This window comes from Ctenopharyngodon idella, chromosome 24, assembly GCF_019924925.1.
Source record: "Ctenopharyngodon idella isolate HZGC_01 chromosome 24, HZGC01, whole genome shotgun sequence".
NCBI lineage: Eukaryota > Metazoa > Chordata > Actinopteri > Cypriniformes > Xenocyprididae > Ctenopharyngodon > Ctenopharyngodon idella.
In genome coordinates, this window is record NC_067243.1 from 147,324 (window position 1) to 173,312 (window position 25,989).

Sequence of the window (25,989 nt, forward strand, 5' to 3'; positions counted from 1 at the left end):
AAGCTAACGCTCAAAGAGCAACAAAGTACTCTCTATTCGGTTGTGGCTTCGACAGTAAGAGAAGTGATAGACTCTGCACTGATCCCAGCACTCCGTGATCTACATTTGGATATACAAACGACCAACGATTCTGTTAAAGAACAAAAAGCAGAAGTTGAAAAGCTAGCCAAAATGGAAAAACAGAGACGTGACCGGGTCGATTCTGTTCAGGCTGCTGCACGTGAGGATAGGAGGACAGTCACAAACTCACCAACTCACCAAAAATGACGGACACTGAAGACAGGAGCAGGAGAAATAATGTATGACTGGTGGCTCTGCCTGAGGGGGCGGAGGGCTCTGATGCAGCGGGCTTCCTCAGAGCTAATCTTTCCAGGTGGATCTCTTCACTGAAAGGCCGTGACATCGAGATTGACCGGGCACATCGTGTGTATGACTGACACGCTGATTCATTACGCTCTGAATCTTCCTGAAGCAGTGTTTTGAAATCGGCCATCACTAAATAAGTCGTTATTTTGTTTTTTTGGCACACCAAAAATATTCTCGTCGCTTTATAATATTAATATTGAACCACTGTACTCACATGAACTGATTTAAATATGTTTTTAGTACCTTTATGGATCTTGAGAGAGGAAATGTCATTGCTCCTGTAGTGAACAGCTCATTCCAGGGCCCAGTTTATGGCCAGGCCCCTCTCTGTCCGTAACAGCGGACAAAGGTTTGCTACATTTTGATTGGATCTTGGTGGACTAACACAAACATACTGTCCAACGCCATCAGATAAAAATGTAAGGACAACATCCAGACCTCTCTTAGAGGGCAAGAAGAAGACCTCTTGTACCAAGCCTGGGAAGGACAGGACTTCTCATTGGTCCACATGCAGTTTCTGCCCTTCACCCAACTAGAGACTACTTCCTAAGGTTGGCCAGAGACTGCCATAAAAATTCCTAATTAATGACAGAATTTTCATTTTTGGGTGAACTAACCCTTTAAGAGAACGATAACAAGGTGGCCATGGACACTTCATCCCCTTGGAATTATAAGGTTCTGTCTGCGTTCTGAGCAGTTTTGAGATATTGAGCTTCAAAGTTTTTGCATTCCATATAGCAAAAACTATATGGGGAACAAGTTTCTTTCAAACATGAAAATGACAGGGACAGTAAATGTATTCTAAATGTACAATATCAAAATCCTCTCAAATTTGTAAATGGGGATTTTTGGAACGGGTCAAATGCAGATAGAACCTTTTAATTCTAAAAAAAAAAAAAAACAAACAAAAAAAACACTTTTTCGCTTGGAATTATAAGGTTCTATCTGGTAAAAAAAATTAATTGAAGCAATAATTTTCAAGAAACACAAACAGTTTGCTTATGATTTCCTTTAAAACATAATATTAGTGTTGTAACAATGTGTTGACATGCATGAGAAAGTTTAATTTAATGGTTTTTATGACATTTATTTTTTATATTTTAAATGAATATTTATATATGGGTAATTTAACACATTATTGCAGGAACCATTTAAGTATAAGTTTCCTTTTGTTTAGACAGAAAGCAGCAATATTGTAAAATTTAAGACATTTTAAGACTAAAAAACTGCAAGAAAACAGACAATGCTTCAGCAAAGGTGTTTAACAAAGTTTAATAAACATTGAAAAATGTTTCACTGACTATATTTAATTAAAAATATTTCACATTTAAAATATTTAAATTACTTCAACTATGCAACAACTCAGTTTTTGCCAACAATCTAAAATTTAACATTTCATCTCACTTAATCTAGTATACACTTTAATCCAGTATGCCATAGCGTAGAGCTTTATAGCTATACAGCTCAATTCAAGCACACAGGATGGATCAAGGTTAAAACATAACCTAATATGTACATAACTTTCCCTCGTATGACAATGACGTGACTGGAAATAAGTAAATAGACTACAAAACCCGGACCTATCCTTTTAATAGCGCTGCTGGCTAACGTTAGCATGGTGTCTAACTGAAAATAACTCCCTAACAAAAGATACAGCAAAACACACAACAAGACTGTAATTCCCTGGAATTTGGGCTGCTGTCATTGTCAAGATCATAAATAAAATAGTCGATCATGAGCTTTCTAATAAACATAGCGTTGTGTGAAATTATTTAGTCTTCACTGATTTAGCGTTTTCGTGCGCTTTCTTCCGCTGTTGTGTGTGCATTCAAAGTGCTGATTGGCTCACGCAGATAGAACCTTATAGAGTCAAGTTAGAGTGCAACTTTGTAGATAGAACCTTTTTGTTTTCTAAAAAAGTACCAAAACTTGAAAAAAGAAACATCACATAATGTAAATAAGTTGTCACAGAATATGAATATGTGAATAACTCAATTTTGACAAAAATGTCAGATAGAACCTTCTAATTCCAAGGGGACGACTTGTTCATTTCTTTTTGGAATCTTGTCCTGTACGCTCGTCCGCTGACTCGTAAATAATAACAAATTATTTTATTTATTTATTTTTTTCGGGGCAAATGGAGAGCAGTTTCTGGCTCAGTGGGCCTGGGGACATGTCTTGTGTTGAAGTGGACTGGTCAACATTTGTTTCTGTTGTTTGCACACAGCTACATTCTCGTGTACATGTACATTGTTGTTTGTCGTTCCTTTATCTTGTTTTTTTTTTTTTTTGTTTGTTTTTTTTCTGTTCCCTTTAACAGGCATCAATACTTTTATTTACCGTTTTCTTTTAAGAGGATTATGCATCGCGATGGATTGGTATCTAGCATACATCTTTATCATGAGGTACTTTTCTCCACATGTTTTGGGAATGTCCAGTTGTTGTTATGGACTCATGTGAATTCTGTTTTGTCCTTTTTACTACAAATTGATTATGTCTCTAATCCAGGTTTTCTTCTCAATGACGATTCTAACTGCTGTATGAGTTCATTAAAGAAGAGAATGTTGTTTGCTGGTTTTACAGCGGCAAAGAAGACAATAATACAGAACTGGTTTACTCCGCACATGTGAGCAAAAACACATGTACAAAATGTACAACAGCACAAATCAACAAGGCTAAACCCAGTACCACTGATGCATGGCAATATTTTTCTTCCAACATTTTGGACTATATATAGGAATGAAAATATAATGTATTTTTTTTCTCTCTCTCTCTTCCCCTTTCAGATTGTAAAATTATTGATAATATGTCTGTTGCTCTCCCTTCCCCATTTTTTCTTTTTTTTTTGTTTGAATGGATGTTTTGTTAAATCTATAGACAATAAAAAATTGATCACAAAAAACAAAACAAACAAACAAAAAAAAAAAAACAGCACAACACCTTCAGTCTTTTAAAGACAACTTCAACAAGGGTGTGTAAGCCTAATAGAGGGATGAACAAACAGAAAGTCCAGGGTGGTGCAGGTGGAGGAACTGACCAGGGGATGGTCTTGAACAAGAACAGACAGATGCTGACCCAGACCACAGCCAGGACTGTAAGTTTCATCTAAATTTAAATGTTGAATATGACTCCACACATACACCACATATATTGTGATTGCATTCTTTACAAAACTAAAGTTTTTATTTATTTATTTTTATTTTTTTTTACTTGTCTTTTAATCTAACACACAGTAAGAGGGAGTGATTTGTTTTGAGAGTCAGTTGTTCTTTTTGACACCTGTGTGTTGCTGTAACCTGTTTCATCAAACACTAACTTTCAGATTCAAGATGGACTTTTCAGTAAAAACCTCATCATAAGATTCATTTCATTCAGATTGTTAATCATCCACATGGACATTGGTGCTTGGACCCTGACCCTGCCGCTTAGGGCTATATTTTCAACTACAAATGATACAATACTGCTTCTTACCTGTAAACCACTAAACTAATATCAAAGTCTAATAAAGAAGGAGCTTTTCCCCATTTGGCTCCTAAACTCAGGAAAAAAATCTTCCTGATAATGTCCGAGGCTCAGAAACACTCTCTCTGTTTCAATATAGATTAAAGACACATATTTTTAGCCAAGCATTCACACAATGCTTCTCAGAAAAGTTGAGAGACACAAATTCAATAGAAATGCAAATGACCTGCATGTATTTGTGAGATGATGTGTCAAAGCAGAAGTCGTCTCAAGCTGGTTTTGTGATCTTGACAATCAGTTCAATGTTCTTCAGTGGCCTTCAAGATCACAGATCTGAATCCAACAGAAAACCTTTGGTACAATAAGAGATCTGCAGATATTATGGGATTCAATCATGTCAACATGGAGCAGAATCCAGAAACCATCTTGGAAACCTTTTATCACGCCTTCATTATTAGTTTTTACTGCTTTGTAAATGTGTTTTTATCTTATATCTTAGATTTTTTTACACTCTTGTCCCAGACTCAAACGTTCAGTCTAAGCCTGTGAAAATCCATCAAAGATATCTTAATATTACTACATTTTAAATCTATGATGACCTAATAAACAAAGAGTGAAATAAACTGAAACAAATATTCAAAAATGATGATCATAGTTTCAGCATCATTTCCAACTGTTTAAGAGACAATAGTGTCAGTGGAGATGATTGAGATTAAATATGAGACATGTGATGTATGTGGAAAACAGAGAAATAAACATAAATATCAGTTATGAATGCAATATTTGTACTGATTATGATCATGATGAAAAATGAGGCTTATTGCAGAATTAACAGTGATTAACAATAAAACATCTAAACTAAATTTGCAGATGATTCCATTCATTTCCATAATAATATACTGGACAATGAATAATAATTATGTAAATGTACATTGTTCAGTAATCACATAAATGTACACTGTTCTTAAAGAGACATCTTCACTATGGTGTATAAATACACTGATGACTTTGATGCCATCACTGATCAGTCTGACAGTTGAACTGAGTTTGTTATGAACTGTAACATGACGACACATTCAGTCAGCTGCAGTATCTCAGTAAAGGCTGTTGAACTGAACTGTTAGACGCTCCATTACTGACACTGCAGTTCCACACAGTAGAAGAGCACAGTGTGTTTTAATGCTGCTGGAGCTCATGGATGTTGTTCAGTACCAGAGAACTGAGAAATCTTCCACCCTGAACACTGATATTGTGTCATTCAGAAACACAATTAAACCAAAGAGCTGCTGCAGTTTATTACATCAACTAATAATGAGCCCAGAACAGTGTAGAATGAATGATAGAAAGTGTTCAGTGACCTTACAAAATATTAATAATGACCAAATCAATAATATACAGGATTCTGTCAATAGACTTCAGAAATGTGTGTATAATTGTTTGACATGTTTCACAACATGAGGAAGTTGTTGGAAAATGTGTTTGTGACTGATCTACAGTCTTCAGGATAATGATTTAAATAGAGAGAGTCACTTTGCATTGTCACACATGCTTCAGTGCTCTGAGAGTGTTTATAGTGCTGTGAGTTTAACACTTCATGACTGAGAGCAGAACAGAACACAATCTTCACCATCACACAAGACAAAAGAACAACAATGAACACAATCACCTTCTTCATCTGGACATTGATCTGTATATCAGGTATACAGTGAAAGTCTGACTTGCTTAAAATCAAATATACTAAAGTTTTATATTTTATGAATATGACATCTATTTCTAATATGACACATGATTTTTCTATTGTCTTGATGTACTTTTAATTTAAATCCTATTCATTTCTCTTCCAAGCTCCAGTGGACAGATCACAGTTACTCAAACTCCTGTAGTTCATACAGTCACACCAGGAGAAACTGTTGTGATGAGATGCAGCGCCAGCACTCCTTTAACAGGCTGTAGCACACCCTGTCTGTCCTGGTACTTACAGAAACCTGGAGAAGCTCCTAAACTCCTCGTATATGAAGCAACAAGCCGTTATACTGGAACTCCATCTAGATTCAGTGGCAGTGGATCTGGCAGTGATTTCACTCTGACCATCAGTGGAGTCCAGACTGAAGATACAGGAGATTATTACTGTCAGAGTTGGCACTATATCAACAGTAACTGGGTGCTCACACAGTGATAAAGAGTGGTACAAAAACCTCGGTCAGTCAGACGTCACAGTGATGCACTGATACAGCTGAGAGATACTGCAGCTGCTGATGGAGGATCACAAACAACACAATGGTGTATCAAACCTTTCAGAGACTTTATTTATTTATTATGATGTATTTAGTAAACATGTAACATATAATCTTATATTCTTTACTAAACTGGACTAAAATGTGGAGAAAATGTGAGCGGTGCTCGTCCCTGCAAAACTTTACACTACAATATTATCTGTATTATTTACTGTTGGAAAGTCAATCCCTTTAATTGGACTTCCATACTTCACCACTAGAGGGTCACATGTCTTTAACATAACTGAATTTTACACACCTTTCCTTTAAAGGAACACTCCACTTTTTTTGAAAATAGGCTCATTTTCCAACTCCCCTTGAGTTAAACAGTTGAGTTTTACCGTTTTCGAATCCATTCAGCCGATCTCCGGGTCTGGCGGTACCACTTTTAGCATAGCTTAGCATAGTTCATTGAATCTGATTAGACCGTTAGCATCTCGTTAAAAAATGACCAAAGAGTTTCAATAATTTTCCTATTTAAAACTTGACTCTTCTGTAGTTACATCGTGTACTAAGACCGACGGAAAATTAAAAGTGGCGATGTTCTAGGCCGATATGACTAGGAACTATACTCTCATTCCGGCTTAATGATCAAGGAACTTTGCTGCCGTACCATGGCTGCAGCAGGTGCAATGATATTACGCAGTGCCTGTGACCCCCTGCTTGCACAGGGAGCTGCCTTGCAACCATGGAGACATTTTTGAGAGGCGCTGCGTAATATCATTGCTCCATCTGATGTCCAGATTACATTCATACACACACTCATACTATACCGAACATACTTTTTTAGCGGTCGTGAAGTAATTACTTGTTCAAAATAAGTGCCTACTGAAGAGAGTATGTGATTTCAGATTAAGATTACATGACATTTGTGGAAGTGTCAGTGAAGTTCACATGATGGTTGATTGTTTATTATTCATTTATGTTTATGATGGGAAATGTTTAATATCTGTAACAGTTTAACAGAAGGATTGTTCATATTTGTGTCTAATTTGCATAATTTGTCATTGTTTCAGACCACACTCACCCTCATACATTCATACAAACACAACTGCTCACAGACGTGACCTGTTTTCTGAATCCAGCATATCATTAATAGTTTTGTGGATTGAACTCTTGGAGCTCTTACTCTCTAACCGAGTCAAGGACGATCTCAGCAGTCCAGAGGCTTCAGACACTGACAGTGTTTCATTATAAACTGATGAACATGAACAAACCTCATCTCTCCATTAGTCCAACTCTTCTGACTCATTTCAGAGAATAAAGTGTGGACAGTGAAACTCATATTTGATCATCAGGTGATTCTGTTCCTCTCAGAATAGAGCAGCTCTATCAGCAGATGTTCAGCGTCCTCACAGGAGCTTCATGTTACTGGAATCCACTGCTTCTCTTGTTTCCGGAGATACACTGGGAAAGTTCAAAAATAACCTTGTTATTACTGAAAGGAAAAAAAAAAAAAAAAAACATTTCACCACAAGTCTGATGTTGAAGAAACAGTCGTGTCTGACTCAAATAATTACTGGAGATCAGGTTATAAATGGAGATGAAGCAGTCGCAGGTTTAGTTTTTGTTAACAGCGGGGTTTGTCGCCCACATTACAGTAAGGATGTGTTTGTTTCTGCTAGATGCAGTTGTGTTTTACCACAATAAAGGACAATGAACTGTTTATCTGTTTCATATCCTCTTCTTTCTTTTTCTTCTTTTCTTCCTTTTTCTTCTCTTGTCCCTCGTAATACACACCAAAGTTTAGGAAAACCTGCATGATCCCAAAGTGATTGTGGAAATTACTGAAGCACATCTGATAAAAACCTGCTGAGATACACATGATCGATCGATCGATCGATCGATCATTCATTCATTCATTCATTCATTCATTCATTCATTCATTCATTCATTTTTTTTTTGTTTGTAATTTTTGGAGTTTGAAAGTGTGACTTTTAATATGGTACTTTGATATTAATTAATTTAGTATAATTTTTCCTTTAATGTTTCATTAAAAAGAAAACACACATTAACAACATTAATTTTTATAAACAACATTAATTTTTAATTTCTGTGTGAATTATTCTCTGTCTGGGATTCACTGCATGGTCCACATGAAATCCACTTAGAGTTCTAGAAACAGATGATTTTTCTGTTCATAACGTGGGCAGCAGATGTACTAAAACACGTATCAAGGTGAGACTCACCAGTCTCCTCAACACTGAAGACAATCTGACCACTTTCATCTTCAGCTGTGCCGATTATTAATCCGCTCGGAGCATTAACAATCACAGACAGATGTCTATCAAGGGCCACACAGTCACCAGCTGGACCTGAACACACACATACTGAGCTGAAACATTCAAACCATTCAAGTTCATACTAATATTTAAATGCAGAACAATGTCTTACCATGAAGTGTAAGTAGAAGCTCTCACCATAGTGAGCAAAGTGCCAGAAGCACTGGAGATCTCCGGCACACAGCATGATGACAAAGTCATACTGATCCACTGCCCAGAAGAGCTATTATTATTATTATTATTATTATTATTATTATTATTATTATTTAAAATAAAAAGTGATGTATTGTTTTTTAAACATCCTGTTTTAAACATTGAATTAAAACATGTCAGAAAAGATGACCAAAGTTATAATGATTCTCATATTTTACCTTTTCGAATTAAAGGACATTTCACTATCAAGGACCACACCACATCCATGAATGTTGGAGAATTATTTACTGAAGAAAGTTAGGGATAAATAGGGAGAGGATGAAGGGGAAAGGGATGGTAATCAGGTTGATCTGGTGTCTGGTGTTGGCGGCCAAGAGTCTCAGGGTGGGGACATCATCTCAGTTAAATGTTGGCCGAGTGATTAGGACCCCCGATACAACCTGGAAAGGAAGAGAAGAGGGGATGATAAGGATGGTTGAATGGATAAGAGAGAGGGGGTAGGGAGGGTTCAAGAGAACAAGACAAACAGTACTGTAGGTTTTGAGAAGTCAGGTGATTGGTTGAGGCACGGCCCCGCTCCCGAACCTCAGCTAACTAGTTAACTCCCTTAAAGTTCATAGATATTTGTAACACAGTTCATTGTTGTGGGAAGAAGGAGGGTGGGAACCGGCAAACGTTCAACATTACTTTAATACAAAATAAATACAAAATGAAAGTAAAATGGCGGCAGTCCCTCACGGGCGACTGCCGCCCACACAAACATAATAAAAACATAACATAAAGTCCAGGCCTGGTCCTCTCTCATCCTTCACTGTCGTCGCTCCTCCATGAGAGATATGTGATCGGTGCAGTGCGCAGGTGACGCTCCTTAGCAATCACTCCACTGGCCTGGTGCTGTTCTCTCACGGCTCTCGCCCCGCCCTGCTCATCACAATATTATTCTGATATAGTAAATAGTATGTATGTAAATTTCACAATATGTAGCAGAGACTTGGTCACATGATTCCTCATAAATTTCTCAGCGCTGGTGATGAATAAACCAATCACAGTTGTGTTATTAAAGCCAGAGTCAAAATGTCAGTCAAACTGGTCACATGACTGAATATGGACACAGAGATGGACGTTCATCTGCACATCCTCAGCATTACAATATTGCGTTACTAAAAAAGTAACTAATTGTGGAAAGTAATGCATTACATTACTTTTGTGTTACTTTTTCTCAGCTGGGCTGGGCTTGCTTGTTTTTAATAACTACAAAAAAGTTTCATTTCACACCAAAAGTGAAATGAATAAGCCTCAGGCTGAAGGAAATGCAAATTCCCAGCTGTACAGTAGAGGGCGCAGCTCAAACAAACCTTTAGGCTGTGCTGCCATTCTGGATTGCAGAAGAATAGGATGCAGGAGAAGAAAGTTCAACACTCTTACTTCAGCAATAAAACTTAAAAATAAATACATTTCAATATTGCATTTCACTGTTTTTATTCATTTTGAGGAATACTGACTCTGATTTTGTGTAAGTGAGATGAGTAAATGCATATTCACATTTAGTCTATACAATAACCATCATTCACACACAACACCTCTGCACTTTATTTCTCTCAACATGAGGACAGGAGAGCTGTCAGTCAATACATGGGAAAACAAGTAACTTGATTAACTTATTTGAAAAAATAAAATAAATTTTGTTGTAAATTTAAAAGTAATGCGTTACTTTACTAGCTACTTGAAAAAAGTAATCTGATTACTAATGTTACCCCCAACACTGATCCTCAGTGTCTCAGTAGTCAGAATAAAAAAAAATAAAAAAAACTACTGAACTAACTAAAAATAACATTAGTGAGAATGTAAATGATCATAGTGTGACTCTAGTGTATATGAGTTTGTCTGTTGTAAATCCTGCCCACTTCTTTGCATTGTCACACATGCTTCAGTGCTCTGAGAGTGTTTATAGTGCTGTGAGTTTAACACTTCATGACTGAGAGCAGAACAGAACACAATCTTCATCATCACACAAGACAAAAGAACAACAATGAACAAAATCACCTTCTTCATCTGGACTCTCACACTGATCGCTCAAGGTTTGTGTAACGCAGCTCTACAATTATTCTCTTGAAATATTAAATGTTTATAATTTTTTGATAATTTGATAATTTTTTAGTATTTATAATTGTATTATTATTATTTTCTTCTTCGTCTTGTTCTTTCTCTCAGAGTGTAGAGGACAGTACACTGTAACTCAGAGTCCATCAATAACAGCAGTTCAACCAGGACAAGAAGTCAGAATAAACTGTAAAACCAGCAGTGCAGTGTGGGGTGGTAGTTACTTGCACTGGTACTTACAGAAACCTGGAGAAGCTCCTAAACTCCTCATATATACAGCAACAAGCCGTTATACTGGAACTCCATCTAGATTCAGTGGCAGTGGATCTGGCAGTGATTTCACTCTGACCATCAGTGGAGTCCAGACTGAAGATACAGGAGATTATTACTGTCAGAGTGCACACAGTGGTCCAGTGTTCACACAGTGATAAAGAGTGGTACGAAAACCTCGGTCAGTCAGACGTCACAGTGATGCACTGATACAGCTGAGAGATACTGCAGCTGCTCATAAACACAATCACACACAACACTGATCACAGACAAACACTAATAACACTAGATCATCTAAATCAACATCAATCTTGTGTTTATGAAGAGAATGAGTCAGTGTTTAATATGATCATCATGTTTTAGGTGTAATATATGATCCCTGTCAATCAAACTGAACAGACTGAATTCAGTCACTTCTGCTGTCTGGACGTGATGCTTTCCATTTGATTTTCATGACATTTCTGAATGTTTACATTATATAATCATAAAACACTTTGTAACACTTTACTTAAACCCCTTATATATAATGCATTTTTTTTTTTTTTAATGCACCTTATAATGAACTGTTTGATCTCATGATTAATTGTAACCATATTTATAATACATTATAATACTTATCTATTCATTGAACACACCTTTAGAAAGTATAATGTCTTAGAAAAAAAAAAAAAAAAGCATTTCAGAATCTGCAAATATGACACTGTATTTAAATTTTGGTTATAATTATTTATGAAAATATATAATGCATTATAATGTACATTACGAATATGTTTATAATGCTTTATACATCAGCACTTTAAATTAATGTTACTAAGTATTTTTGATGAATTATGTATTTTAATACACATCATAATGCATGTCTGATACTGTGAATAATGTAACCACATTATACCTCATTATAATATAATCTATTCATTGTTACAACTTTAGAAAGTATAATGCATTAAAACAAACAACCAGTTTCAGATCTAACAAGGACTCTAGAAATATTATAATGCATTTTATCTTTCAATACTTTATGACAAGATATCAGGCATTATAACATGCATCCAAGTAAAGCATTACCACAGTATCTAATACTAATTATAATTAATAAATGTTGTTCTTTTAAAAAAAAAATCTAAATTATATTTGTTTAAAAGGAATTAAATAGACAGACTTACCGAGCACCAGTTTAGTTCCTCCACTGAAAGTCCACCACAGTGATACAATCTAATGAAATCGAATTCATTCTCTTGCCGTGTGCTGATATACTGTAACACTGTAACAGTGTAAAGAAATATATCTGATGATCTGTGACCTCTGAGGTGACCTTTGACCTCTTTTATCATGGATGATGTTGTGGAGTTTCTCATAATGATCTTCTGTTCTTCATATGAAGCTCAATCATCATGATTCACAGAAAAACCTGCAGCTTCAAATTAATTAATGATTAATTCTGAACATTTCATAAGCACATTGTTTAATCTAGTGTCACATGACCTGATTATGAGTCCTGATGAACACCATCAGGAACATAACAGGACATCAGGACACAAACACCATTATGTTCATAATTTCTGGTTTACTCTAAAAACAGTAAAATTGATTTGTTTCTCATTATTAACATGCTTTTACATTATTTCTACAGCAGCACTGAAAACTGAAAATGCTTCATCCACACTGACAGATGTTCATAAAGTCAAAGACTAGTGTCTTATCAGTCTGCAAAACATAAAAAAAAACATTTTATAATTAAAAATTAAAATTAAAAATATTTTACAATTAATCAATATGTACAGTACAGTTATTACAAAATGATTCATCAACATCAATCTGAATGTAAAAACTTTACACTGTACTTCGAGGGTCACTTTTGATATTCTACTAACTATAAGTAACTTGTCAACTACATGTCAACTAACTCTCATTAGTGTATTAGTAGACTGTAGTAGACTGTTAGGTTTGGGTTCAGTTAAGTAGAATAAGTTGACATGTAGTTGTAAAGTTACTTACAGTCAGTAGAATGTCTGAAGTAGACCACTGAAATACCAAATCTTATATGTAGAGAGTTTATTAGTTTATCAGCACACGCTGTTGTAAATCCTGCCCACTTCTTTGCATTGTCACACATGCTTCAGTGCTCTGAGAGTGTTTATAGTGCTGTGAGTTTAACACTTCATGACTGAGAGCAGAACAGAACACAATCTTCATCATCACACAAGACAAAAGAACAACAATGAACAAAATCACCTTCTTCATCTGGACTCTCACACTATTTGCTCAAGGTTTGTGTAACGCAGCTCTACAATTATTCTCTTGAAATATTAAATGTTTATAATTTTAAATAATATATATATTTTTTTCTTGTTCTTTCTCTCAGAGTGTAGAGGACAGATCACTGTAACTCAGAGTCCATCAATAACAGCAGCTCAACCAGGACAAGAAGTCAGAATAAACTGTAAAACCAGCAGTAGAGTGAATGGTGGTAGTTACTTACACTGGTACTTACAGAAACCTGGAGAAGCTCCTAAACTCCTCATATATGAAGCAACAAGCCGTTATACTGGAACTCCATCTAGATTCAGTGGCAGTGGATCTGGCAGTGATTTCACTCTGACCATCAGTGGAGTCCAGACTGAAGATACAGGAGATTATTACTGTCAGAGTTTTCACTATCCAGGCAGCACTAGGGTGTTCACACAGTGATAAAGAGTGGTACAAAAACCTCGGTCAGTCAGACGTCACAGTGATGCACTGATACAGCTGAGAGATACTGCAGCTGCTCATAAACACAATCACACACAACACTGATCACAGACAAACACTAATAACACTAGATCATCTAAATGAACATAAATTTGCTTGAAGCTCATCAGTATTTTTGCACATAACATGAATATTTTGTTGATGTGATCATGGCTTTTATTCCAGTAAGGACTGTTATTGTTTTATTAGTGTTTCATAGTAAGGACTGATTGCCAAAACCAGTTTAATAATATGATTGTCATAATTTAATAACATTTTTATATTTTTTTATAGGATGATTGTAGTGATGTTTTCATTTGTTGTATGTAGAGATTGTGGATCTCTTCTGTTGTGTTTGTCTCTTCTCCATCTTCACTCTCAGTGTTTTTCATCATCTCTCTGTTCCACATGATGTTCACTTGAGTTTCTCTGTAAATTATATTCAATGTTCTGAATTCAATCCAAACATGTTCTCAAGCTCAACTCTTCAACAGTGAATGTAAGCCACATCTTCAAATCTCACACCACTGAATGATTTACTGTCAGAGACTGGGTTGCTCTCCTCAAATATGTCTCAACATCGTCTCAAACTTTGCTCAGATTTGCCAAAGTCTGAAAAAGTCCATTTAAATTTGTACAAGGCCAAATGATTTGAGCTCAAGTTAACTTTATTGTTCATTCTGTTTGTCACGGAGCAGAAATTTGTCTTTGACACTGGTGTCATACATATACATAAATACATCCACAGAAGTGCTTAACAACACGACACACACTGACACACAAACACAGAAATAAACAGAATTACACTATCCACATCATTCCTAACATATTTCCAAACATCCCACGACAATAAAAATTCATCTAAACAATCAATTAAAAAGCACTATATTGCCAACCGTTCTCTTGCATTATTTCAGAAAATAGTGTGATTTATAATAATCACTGCCATTGGGACAAATAATGTTTTATACGCATTACTTCTGGCCAAAGGAATTTTGAGTCTTCGCCCAGATGTGAGCATTTCAAAACCAGAGTGAAGGGGGTGAGTATGATCTTTAAAAATCACAATTGACATTTTTTTTTTTTTTTTTTTTCCATAAAATGATCAAACAAGTCCTAGAGTGAGTGTTTATGTCCAGTGATCTTATTTGCCTGATTGGAAACACTTTATAATACTGATCCTTCATTAATGAATAACTACACAGGAACAAATGAGTAATGCATTATTAACACTCTAGTAACTAGTAAAATTAACTATGAACTATTAACCTCAAAAGTTTACAATGACTCCAGTAGTTACTACAGAGTTATCATGTTTCTCACTTCAGAATACTGATCCAAATAATTAGTAATTCCTTCTGAAGGATTTGGTAATACTTCAGTCATTACTAGTGGGATACCATGACCTTCACTTTAGAATTAATTATACATTATGCATCATTCATGTTAATTATGAACCTGTATATAGTAGTTCTTAGTAGTTCTCTGGGAGGAATGAAAAAACAGTAGTTACTGATTAGCTAATAGTGAACTACCACCTTCAACTGAGCACTGTTACTTACGTCATTTACAGTAATTCAGCGATGTTCTTGTAAGCTGAAACGTCATCTTCTCCTCTGTCATTTTGAAAGCTCTGCGTAAGAAACTTTGGGTGCTTCTCAAACAGAAGACTGTGTCCTTCATAGTCCAGTCCTTCTGAGGCTTGTAGACTAGTACTCTCAGCATTAAAAGGCTGCAAATCTCGGCTGCGACGTCATCAAGCGCTGCTGAAGGCCATCTCAATCTGAAGGACCTGGAAGGCAGCCTTTGTTTCGCGCCCTTCATTCTGCCTGTTCTGAAGGATGGATCAGACGTATCCTTCGCTGCCTTCAATTACCCACAATCCTCTCTGCACGCATTTCAGAAAACATGGCAGGAAGTGAGTCGACGTCAAGCACGCCCGAATTCATTATGAAATGTAAGTTTAATTTTTTTATTATGTTTTGTTGTAAATTGATCACAAATTGGTAAACTACACATGCTATAAAGCACTACGAGACCACAGACGGCTGCCATATATTACAGTGTAGCAATTACATAACATAATACCATTTTTGTCTTCTTTAGAATGAAATGTTGTATTTATATTGTTTAATGGACCTGAGCTAACATGCCCTAACAAGGAACAGTTGTATTTTAACTATTGTTTTGTATTTTAACTAATGTTAACAAGCTAGGATTCATAAATAGTGCAACAAATTTGTTCATTGTTAATGTTAGTTAATCCATTAAGTAATGTTAACTAATGGGACCTTAATTTAATCAGAATGATGTAATGTAGTTTGAATATTTTATTTTTACCTCAAACTGTTAAATATTCAACTAATTTAAGCAGGACTGATACAATATTTGCTGCCATTAGTTTCTTTATGCTTTAATGTGAAGAAATATTATTCTGTAATGGACATTACTGAATAACAAATGAAAACATTTGTTCCTTGAGCCTTTAAAATATACATCATACTTTATTGCATAAACCTTTATGTTCAATATTAAATAGATTAAAACAGTGTAAATTCACATTTATTTCACAATACATATTGTTTCAAAGCAGCTTTACAGAAAATACACGTCTACACAATTTAGAGTGATCTGTTATCAGAGGTGACTGTGAAAGTAATGTCCATTTCAGAAATGTACAGTTTAAGATAATAAAAATCATGCAGTTAGCTAACATGAATTATTTTAGGCCGAATCAATGAGCTCCTTAAAGCAATTATTACAAGTCAAGGCAAGTCAAGTTTAATATTAACTGAAGAACACAAAAAAGTCACAGGTCACTTTGACTCGAAAAAAAAAAAGAAGAAAAAATAAAAGTCTCCGTATCAGGATTCAGGACTGAGGACAGACAAAAAAACAAAACAACAACCATGAGTTAACAAATGCTATGCAGTTGATCAATGTAGCAATTGTATGATTTGTACACATCAATGAAGTGACACATAAATACAATTGCTGTAAAAAGTACATCAGCATTTTTCTGGATTTATGTTTATTAAATTTACCTGAAAAAAGTAGTCATGATCCATGCTGCTCCGCTCCGGCTGTCATCATTATTTCCTCGGAGAGGCTGATTGTTGTCCTGTGGAACATCTCCATCTTCCAAGAGGTCACCTACACCAATGCATATGTTGTGCAATATTGCACAAGCTGCAACCACCTGCAGGTAAAATGAGATCAATAATTTGGTTGCATACTCTGATGGTATGCCAGTGTTGTGAATGTAAAGAAAAGTGGCTGATTTTATAGTTTTTCATACATTATAAATATAACAATAGGAACAGTTGGTAGGGGCATTCAAAGGCCCTGCAAACTAAGCTGTAGGATGTCCCAGTTGCCAACCAAAACAGGATCACCAGGGTTTCCGGAGTTGGCCTCTACCCATGATGCCTGTCCATCTCCAGCACTGTCAGGAGTTCACTGATGTCCTCCCTGCTGAGACGAAAATCAGGTCTTGTATCCTCTCCACCAAAGAATCGCTGGAGGACTGGAACACTCATATTAATTCAGCTGTAGTGCTGGACCTGGACAAACAAACAAACAAACAAAAAAAAAATCTGTCTCCATATTGTCTCCATGTTTTCAGTGAACGCGTGTTTACTGTAGCTGACTAGGTCTTACTAATATACACAATTAATACAAACAGTTCTTTCTTGCATGCATTTAAACTATATGTAAAAGGGATTATTTCGATTATGACGTAGCCACACGCACACCTGAAGCATCTTTCAAGATGAGATGAATGATGGATGAAAAATGAAGGCTGCCTTTCAAGGATCCTTCTGATTGAGATAGCCTTCAGCGACGCTTGATGACGTGACAGCCGAGATTTGCAGCCTTCCATTTGAGAAGCGCCCGAATGCTTTGTCCAAATACCCACACTTGAGGTCTTGGCCACTTGAGAGCTCGTGCACGTGACAGGAAGTAAGTGCGCAAGACTGTCCCATGTCTTAAAAATGCCAAAGTGCAGTGCCCTTAACGCACACTAAACCCACACTATCCGAAGCGGTATTCGAGGCTAAGCGTATCCCATCATGCATTATGTTCGGGAACTCACGTGCCCTGAAATCATGAGATGTCAACGAAAGCGTTAAATTCAAAGTTAAATTAATTAGATATTACATAAAAATTGGTAGTAAAACATAAAGTGTTGCACATTTTATTGGTGCAAAGATGAGTAGGCTACGTGTATTTTGTACATCATTTGTAACTGCTGTCTATCACTTAATTAGAAGCAGCACAATTTTAATATTGTGTCTTCTGTTAGTTACATAGCGACCACTGAACAGACATTTAGAAGTTTATTTTAAAATGCAAAGTATTGAAAATAATAATTAAAAAAAAAAACTCTGTAAACACTTGCATTTTTTGCAACACTATAAGTGTGTCCCATCGGGTAATCAAAAGTTCTCTACACAGATGGGATGGAGGAGGGATGCTGATAAACTGTCAGACGAACAGAGGTAAGTCTGCTGTATTTATACCTCTTGTCATTGGTTAAGTTGATTAACTGAATCCTCTCCCCCTGAGCTAATTAGGTATATATATATATATATATATATATATATATATATATATATATATATATACACACACACACAATACAATAGAATGTTATTTTTTAGATAGATATTTAAATTATCATAATTAGATATCTTTGCAACAAACACAGGAGACAAGCGTTATTTCTGGCATCTGTAGCCCAAATATCATTGCATGTCCTTTGCTTTGTATAATAATAACATATACAGCTACATTTGAAAGAAGAAAGAGAGAAAACTCTTTACATGTGCTCGCGCTCATAACCGCTGAACATCTGAACACAAACAATGATCAAATACACATTGACGGATCTTCTTCTGTCTTTTCTCCAAAATGTAATCCAATATATATTTCAGCAGGCGCATGTAAACTGGTTAACTGTTGCTGCTTCCGAAACCGCCTACTTCTCTACTATTTAGTAGGGGAAAAGCAGTAGGCGAGCGAATAAGTATGTCCAAAGCCTTAGTAGTCAAAAAAGAGTAGGCGAAAATTACCTGGATGACGTAGGCCTACTAATTCTCGCGAGATTCAGATGTGCGTCTACTTAAAGTGCGTCCAAAACCGCCTATTTCTCTACTATTTAGTAGGGGAAAAGCAGTAGGCGAGCAAATATGTCTGAAACCTCAGTAATAAAAGAGTAGGCCAGAAGTTCCCGGATGGCCTACCGCTTCCGCCCAGATTCTGAAGTGTTCCTCGATGGATACTTTTCTAGCCCAGGAGTACGGTGTACATTTTAGGACTTCCTCACACCTCAGTCATACAACAAAAAGGCGTCATGCCTCAGACTAAAAGGCTTCTGTCATCGGACAAAACGGCATCGCGCCTCAGACTGAAAGTCTTCAGGTCTCAGGAAAAACGACGTCAGGTGTCAGATCTCGTACAATTAGGCATCGAACGAAACAGCCTCAGACCAAAAGGCTTCAGACGAAAAGGCATCGGATGAAACGAACTCCGACAAAAAGGCATCAGGTTTTTTTTGTTGTTGTTGTTTTTTTTTTTTTTTGTATAGCCTAACTTTCTATTGGCTTTTATCCCATCATAATGCCGTCCTTCAGTTGTCTTTTTCTTTACTGTTACTATTCCCAGATTTATGTAAGATGTGTGTGCGTGCATGTTAATTATGTAGAATCTATCCGATGATGGTATCCATGTAGGCTATTTATAAGAAAAGAAAAGAACAGAAAAGAACATGCCGATTTTCACATTGGTCTGCAGAAAAACAGCAATACTGTGGAATTGTTCACAGACAGCATACGCAGTTCAACTAATAAAGATCTTCATCGCTGACAAACAATAGGAAGCATTTGCAGATTTGCTTTTAATTGACTGTAGGTCCACTGCCACTTCATCCAACACTGAGAAACCGCTTCAGACGATTCAGTGCGTGCAGGAACTGAACAAATCATTCAAACTAATTCGCCAACCAATTTAGACAGTTTTACCGACTTGTTTGATCAAGTCTTTGAACAGAATCGACTCAAAAGTGCGATTTATTCGTGAATGGGGCATCGTTCATGAAAAAAGAGACAGCGTGCTTGGAATAAACTACGCATTTCTTAACATGTACAGTACTGCATTAAAATAAAGTAACGAGAGGAACTTTGCCAACGTAGCGAAGTAAAAGTGCAGATTTTTCATTACACATGTACTCAGGTTAAAGTAGGCTACCCACATTTAAATCTACTCTAAAAAGTACAAATTTTCCAAAAAACTACTCAAGTAAATGTAACGAAGTAAATGTACTTTGTTTCTACCCACCTCTGGTTAATTATCTGAACCTGCTCCTCCTGAACTTTGTTAATAAATCATTTCAATTCACCTATAGGTGAAAAGGGTACTTCTTAAACGTTTCCAAATGGGTCAGGAGCAGCACAGTCCCGAACGAAACATCCCCATCTGACTAACAGAGAACCGTATGGGAACGTTCTGTTAATGTCCCAAATGTCCTTTTTGTAACGTTCTTATGTGACCATAAAATAACCAATATGGAACGTCCCCCTAAAGTCATATAAGGAAACTTGAACTGCAGCACTTTCATAACCAAAGGAAGATGTTTTAACAACGTCCCTAATTTTTCGTAAAGGTTCAGGATTTTTGTCACTTTTAGAGAACTTTTAGGGAACGGTGCGCAAGGTCACGAGAACGTCCCCTCCTATGTGAGATGGACGTTTATCTGCACATCATCAGTGTCTCAGTAGTCAGAGTAAAAATAAAACTACTGAACTAACTAAAAATAACATTAGTCAGAATGTAAATGATCATTCTGTAACTCTAGTGTATATTAGTTTGTCTGTTGTAAATCCTGCCCACTTCTTTGCATTGTCACACATGCTTCAGTGCTCTGAGAGTGTTTATAGTGCTGTGAGTTTAACACTTCATGACTGAGAGCAGAACAGAACACAATCTTCATCATCACACAAGACAAAAGAACAACAATGAACAAAATCACCTTCTTCATCTGGACTCTCACACTGTTTGCTCAAGGTAAGTGATGAAAACTGACTCTGGTTTTGGTGTTCTTGTAAAAGTATATGATGGTAGTAGTTTTAAACAATAATTGTTTTTCTTTTCTCTTCTTCAGAATCCAGAGGAGTGACTCTGACTCAACCTGAAGTTAAAACTGTCCAACAGGGTCAAACAGCTACAATAGAGTGTCATATAGATGTAGGAATATACAGTGATCGTTTAGCCTGGTATCAGCAGAAACCTGGAGAAGCTCCTAAACTCCTGATTTATTATATAAACAGACTCCAGTCAGGAACTCCATCTAGATTCAGTGGCAGTGGAACAGCAAATACTGGACGAGATTTCACTCTGACCATCAGTGGAGTCCAGACTGAAGATACAGGAGATTATTACTGTCTGAGTTTACACAGCATCAACAGTAACTGGGTGTTCACACAGTGATAAAGAGTGGTACAAAAACCTCGGTCAGTCAGACGTCACAGTGATGCACTGATACAGCTGAGAGATACTGCAGCTGCTGATGGAGGATCACAAACAATAGTGTATTCAACCTTTCAAAGACTTTATTTATTATGACACATTCATATGTTTTATCCATTACTAACTGAACAAATATGTGTGGTGCTTGTTCCATCAAAACTTTTGTTCCATCAAAACCACTACATTGTCATCTAAGGCCATTTCCATGTCTGGCTCATTTGTAGCATTAAGTTTAAGTTTAAAGGAAAACAAATACATTGTGACACGTACAGTTGTGACACAGCCTGTTTCATTGGTCCATTGAGTCAGATTCACTACAACTGAACTGATCCAGGGTTTGTTCAGGTGATCTCAGACTGTATATTTTTTTTTTTTTTTTTTTGGTGCAGATCTGAGCATGATTTCCATGTTCATATATGCCTAAACAAACCAAACTAATAGAAAAATGCACCACGTTCTGAAACAAATGCTCCAAACACAAGTGGTGCTCACTTCAGAACCAAATGATATCCAGCTCCACCTATATGGAGATAATGGGTGAAGATATGTTTAGTGATAGGGTTATGGCTGTGGTTAGGGTGTGGTTGGACTGTCTAGCTCCACCCGTTATATCCAGAGAAGGGGAGCTGGACATCAAGCTCCACCCAAAGACAATACAAGCCGAGTTACTTTGAGCTTATAGTCCTAAAAGCTGTGTGCGTTTGTGGAAAAAAGTGAGTTTATAATGAAAAAATGAGGAAAACAAAAATTTATTTGGCAAGGTCCTCCATTAAACTCAGGAGCCTATTCTTTCCTCTCTCTGCTGAGCTTCTTCTCTTCTCTCTTTTGTCTCTTCATATCGTCTTGTCTCCCTCTCTCTTTTCCAACTCTTTTTGCTCTCTGCTGGGCTTCTTCCTCTCTCTTTGCCTCTCTTTCTTCCATCTCCCTGAGATTTGTCAAAAGTTCAAAAACGACTTACTTTGTACATTTTATTATTTTTTTTTATTTTTTTTTTTTTTGCAAGTGGCACTTTCACATACACTATTAGAGATGCAGAGATGTTGTTGAAAAGGTTCTGTGTGTGAGTCAAGAAACTTCAGAGAGTCACATTTATGCACATTTAATGAACGTGGTATGAGGAAGTTTAAATGTCAAGCTCACTGTATTGCATTCACTTATTCTGAGCTTAACAGAAGTGCATTTTCCCATTGCACATGTGATTTATGGACGTGTACATGTAGCAGTTTTCAACAGTAATATGCAAACTGTCAGTACAATATGTAAAATGGCAATGTATTTCTGTATTTAAATGTACGTTTTTCTTCATACCATATGTGCAACATTTGGAGCAAAATTATGTTTCAAATTGAATAATATAATTTACATTTGCTATTTCAGACAATACTTTTAACATATAATTTAAACATTTTAACGCTTTATAAGTTGCAAAATGAAAATGAAAATATATTACAGAAATTATATGTTTAACATGTTCAAGCAAAAATTGTAGCAAAATGATCATTTAAATGTTATTTCTACCAGAAAGGTAGGTAAGATAACGTGACAGTGACAACAATATTTATTAACAATCAGCAAGCAAAATATTGTAAGAAGTTCTTTGGCGTAGGCCCCGTCCATAGCTCACATCCTAAAGGGTTGCGGACTCTGCATATCCTGCCTGAAGATGAAGGCAGGGGCGTAGCAGACCCCCAAAAATGGTGAAGGAGAATTATCCCATGGGATGGAGCCTACCCCCCAACCCCCAAGAACTGTAGGAGGAAATATATACCCACCAGTGGTGAGTCTTGCAGTTCCTATTACAGAGATAAAAATTAATTAAACATGAAAAGACCATAATGCTTATCAGTGGAAGAGAGCCACTTTGCCATGGTGTGAGGAAATGGTGAAAGCTGTAAGAGCACAACATAAGACATGGAGAGGAAGACAAGAAAAAGAGAAAAGACCAAGAGGGTAAGACAACAATACTACGGAGACAACGGCCACGTTAGGCCACAGAGACACGATAGCCTTGAATGAGATAAAACATACCACCACCAGTATTTGCATAAAAAGTACCTGATTAATGATGAGGATTGAGTTGGAACACAGCAGTCCTCTCCATCTGCTGTTAGGAGAATTCTAAACCACTGCATTGTAAATGGAAGGCAGATATTTTGGTTAAATAGATAGAAGGTATATAGTGTTTAAAGGAAAGACTCGTTAAAAGCACAAGTACTGAAATTCAAATGTTTGGGTGTAACTCCCACTAATGGCTTGATAGAACTTAGCCGACAGGACTCCATCTAGACGTCAGACCTGCCAAGAGAACCCCCAAAAGAAAATTAACCAGACAGCATGACGGATAAGTACAAGAATACTAAATATAAACAGATAAAGACTGGGAACCACAAAGTACAATGCCATTGAAAAAGGGAAAAAGCTTCACTTGATAACGCTCTACTATCTAACCTTAGCTAGCTATTGAAATTCTGCAAAAGCTAGCAAACCTTTGCAAAAGAATAACGACGCAAGCATTGTTATTCAATGCCATGAAAACAGACATTAACAGCTGTATGATGTGTAGCGGCAGGCTGTTGTTTATCTAACGTTATGGAGCATGACAAGCAACTTTGGAATAAAAGGGAATTGGAGGGAGGATCAATAACAGCGTGGCGTATCCAAGATGGCGAGAGCTTTGCGATGAACTTTGATTTGACAGAGATGCCGCTCTTGCACGTTAATAGAAAGGAAGCAAAAGTACACAAGTGAATTAATGTTATGAAGCTCAACACAATGTATGTAAGAATATCATCAGTATATTATAATATAATCTAGCTACAGTCAACAGACTAAAACATAGAATGACATTACAACTTTAAATGCTCAAAAGCATTTTACAATGATAGTATGACATTAGACCAAGTAAAACAGCCTTGCGTTACATCACAATTTTGATTTGTCAAATACTGACCTGTATGAGTAGTATTTCAGCGCTTGCAAGTATTTCAGTAGAATGAATCGTCCTCATTCCTTTAGCTAACCCCTGGGACTCACATGGCACTGATATCAGTCTCTTGTTTGGAATCGCGCCCGCGATTTCACACCGAGATTGTGCCTTGGCACAGATTAATTAGGCTATGCATTTTATGTGAAGACTAAGCAGTGTTATTTAACATTTAAATTATTCGTTTCCTGGCGATGATCTGTGTGTGTGTGTGTGTGTGTCTTTAAGGTTAAACCATGATTGGGGTTTCCCCGAGCCTTGCAACGATAGAGCCGATTATTGTACGCCATTCTTTCATGTGGATCATTAACGTGCTAAAAGTTACAATGCGAACGAGCACGACGAGCGCTCTCATTGAACAACTCACTCTGTCTCTAACAAAACGTGCGATTGCATAATACTGCTTGTGTAAAGAGAGCAAAAGAGTAGCCTACGATTTTACACTTAATCGACATCAAAGGCAAAAACGATGAAAATACTTATCACTGAGATGAAATGGCTGATAGGTACTGATGACACGAGAATGGTGAAGATTGCTGCCGTGTCTTTGAGTCCCTTTGATACTGAACTAAATAGGAAAACAAACAGAATCCGTGAAAAGAGGACCTGCATGCTTCTGAAATTGAACGGGATTTCTCTCTCATTGCTGCGACAGCTCGATGAATGTTGAATGTTGATAGACTGACACATGACAGAGTAGCATTAAACATATCCCGTCTAAAATTATAATTTTTTCATTAAAGTAGTAAATCGAACTAACATTTTCTGTGATTAATTAGATAATCACAAAATAGTCTGTACATACAACATGAGAGGAACATTGCGGTTCACTGGAGCTTAAGTTTTAGATAAAACTTCATCAGAATTTAATAGATAAGGATAAAATCAGACTGGATTTTAAACAAGCTATAGCCCGCGCCGGAAGTGAAGGTTGGCGTCAGCATCTGCAGACTCAAACATGTGTGAGCAATCTTTTATACTCCAAGTGTAAGATAATGATTGGTTAAATCATTAATCAATAGGTGACGTAACATTGAGTCTTCCTGGCAGAACTTACGCTAGAGCTTACATTTTTCTTAATTGCATTTATACTCACAGTTAAGACACTTGTGATTGCATTTTCATTAAATGTCCCGCAATGAATGTAGCAAAATTCAATGTGGATTTGAAAATGCATTCCAAGACGATCACGTCTCTGCCCCGCCCTGTCAATCATTGCGTCAAGGCGGGGCCAGGTGTTGAAAACATGGCGTAAATAGAGCTAAAGAGTGAGGCATTTACAGGCAGATGAAGTAGAGCAAGAACAGAGAAATGTCAGTGTCCCTGACGATTATGCGTGTCCGTCAGCGATAGAACCAGTACGTTATTAGAAGCATAAATAAATTTATGGTTAGGACGACTCGTAGAGAACGTGCCTGGCGCTCGTGCACCTTATCGTGAGCGAGTGAGCGGTGCTTTATTACAACAAGTTCCTTTACTCATAGAAATAATTTTAGACAAGCTGTTTGAGATTATTGCTTGCTCTGTCAGTATGGTTGTATGTTTTTCTCTTTTTTATCATTCTGATTATTGTTTATGCATCAATTATATTAATAAAATGATGTGTAGTCCATCTGGATGCTGAGTGTTATTTATAATAATAATAATAATTTTTGTTCCCAAAAATAACTCTGGTGATGTCTTAACACATCTTTCACATCTGCACTTTGCTCTGAAGTGAACAGGTGCTGGTGGTGTGATGGTGTGGAGGATATTTCTTGACACAGTTTGGGCCTTTAGTACCAATTGAGCATCATTTAAACACCACAGCCTACCTGAGTGTTGTTGATGACCATGTCCATCCCTT

General features: G+C 36.6%; 1 protein-coding gene and 3 long non-coding RNA genes across 4 annotated transcripts in view; 2 read left to right on the forward strand and 2 right to left on the reverse strand.

The window, feature by feature from the left end:
- Positions 1-2,684: 2,684 nt before the first annotated feature.
- Positions 2,685-5,521, forward strand: LOC127506599 (uncharacterized). The gene is made up of 3 exons (XR_007928074.1): positions 2,685-2,771; positions 2,875-3,460; positions 4,089-5,521. It is a non-coding gene; the product is annotated as an uncharacterized LOC127506599 (long non-coding RNA).
- A 277-nt stretch (positions 5,522-5,798) lies between these two features.
- LOC127506564 (uncharacterized) overlaps positions 5,799-25,989 on the reverse strand; it is a 62,722-nt gene continuing 42,531 nt past the window's right edge. Inside the window, exon 3 of the long non-coding RNA XR_007928024.1 lies at positions 5,799-5,813. This is a non-coding gene — a long non-coding RNA (uncharacterized LOC127506564). The remainder of the gene's footprint in view (positions 5,814-25,989) is intronic.
- The window catches only part of LOC127506550 (uncharacterized), a 148,008-nt gene continuing 134,995 nt past the window's right edge, over positions 12,977-25,989 (forward strand). The window contains exon 1 of the mRNA XM_051883135.1: positions 12,977-13,173. The gene's annotated coding sequence lies outside the window, so the exon portion shown is untranslated. The remainder of the gene's footprint in view (positions 13,174-25,989) is intronic.
- On the reverse strand, positions 14,523-17,185 carry LOC127506611 (uncharacterized). Its single transcript, XR_007928092.1, has 3 exons — positions 16,932-17,185; positions 16,678-16,832; positions 14,523-15,521 (listed from the first exon to the last, which is right to left on the reverse strand). It is a non-coding gene; the product is annotated as an uncharacterized LOC127506611 (long non-coding RNA).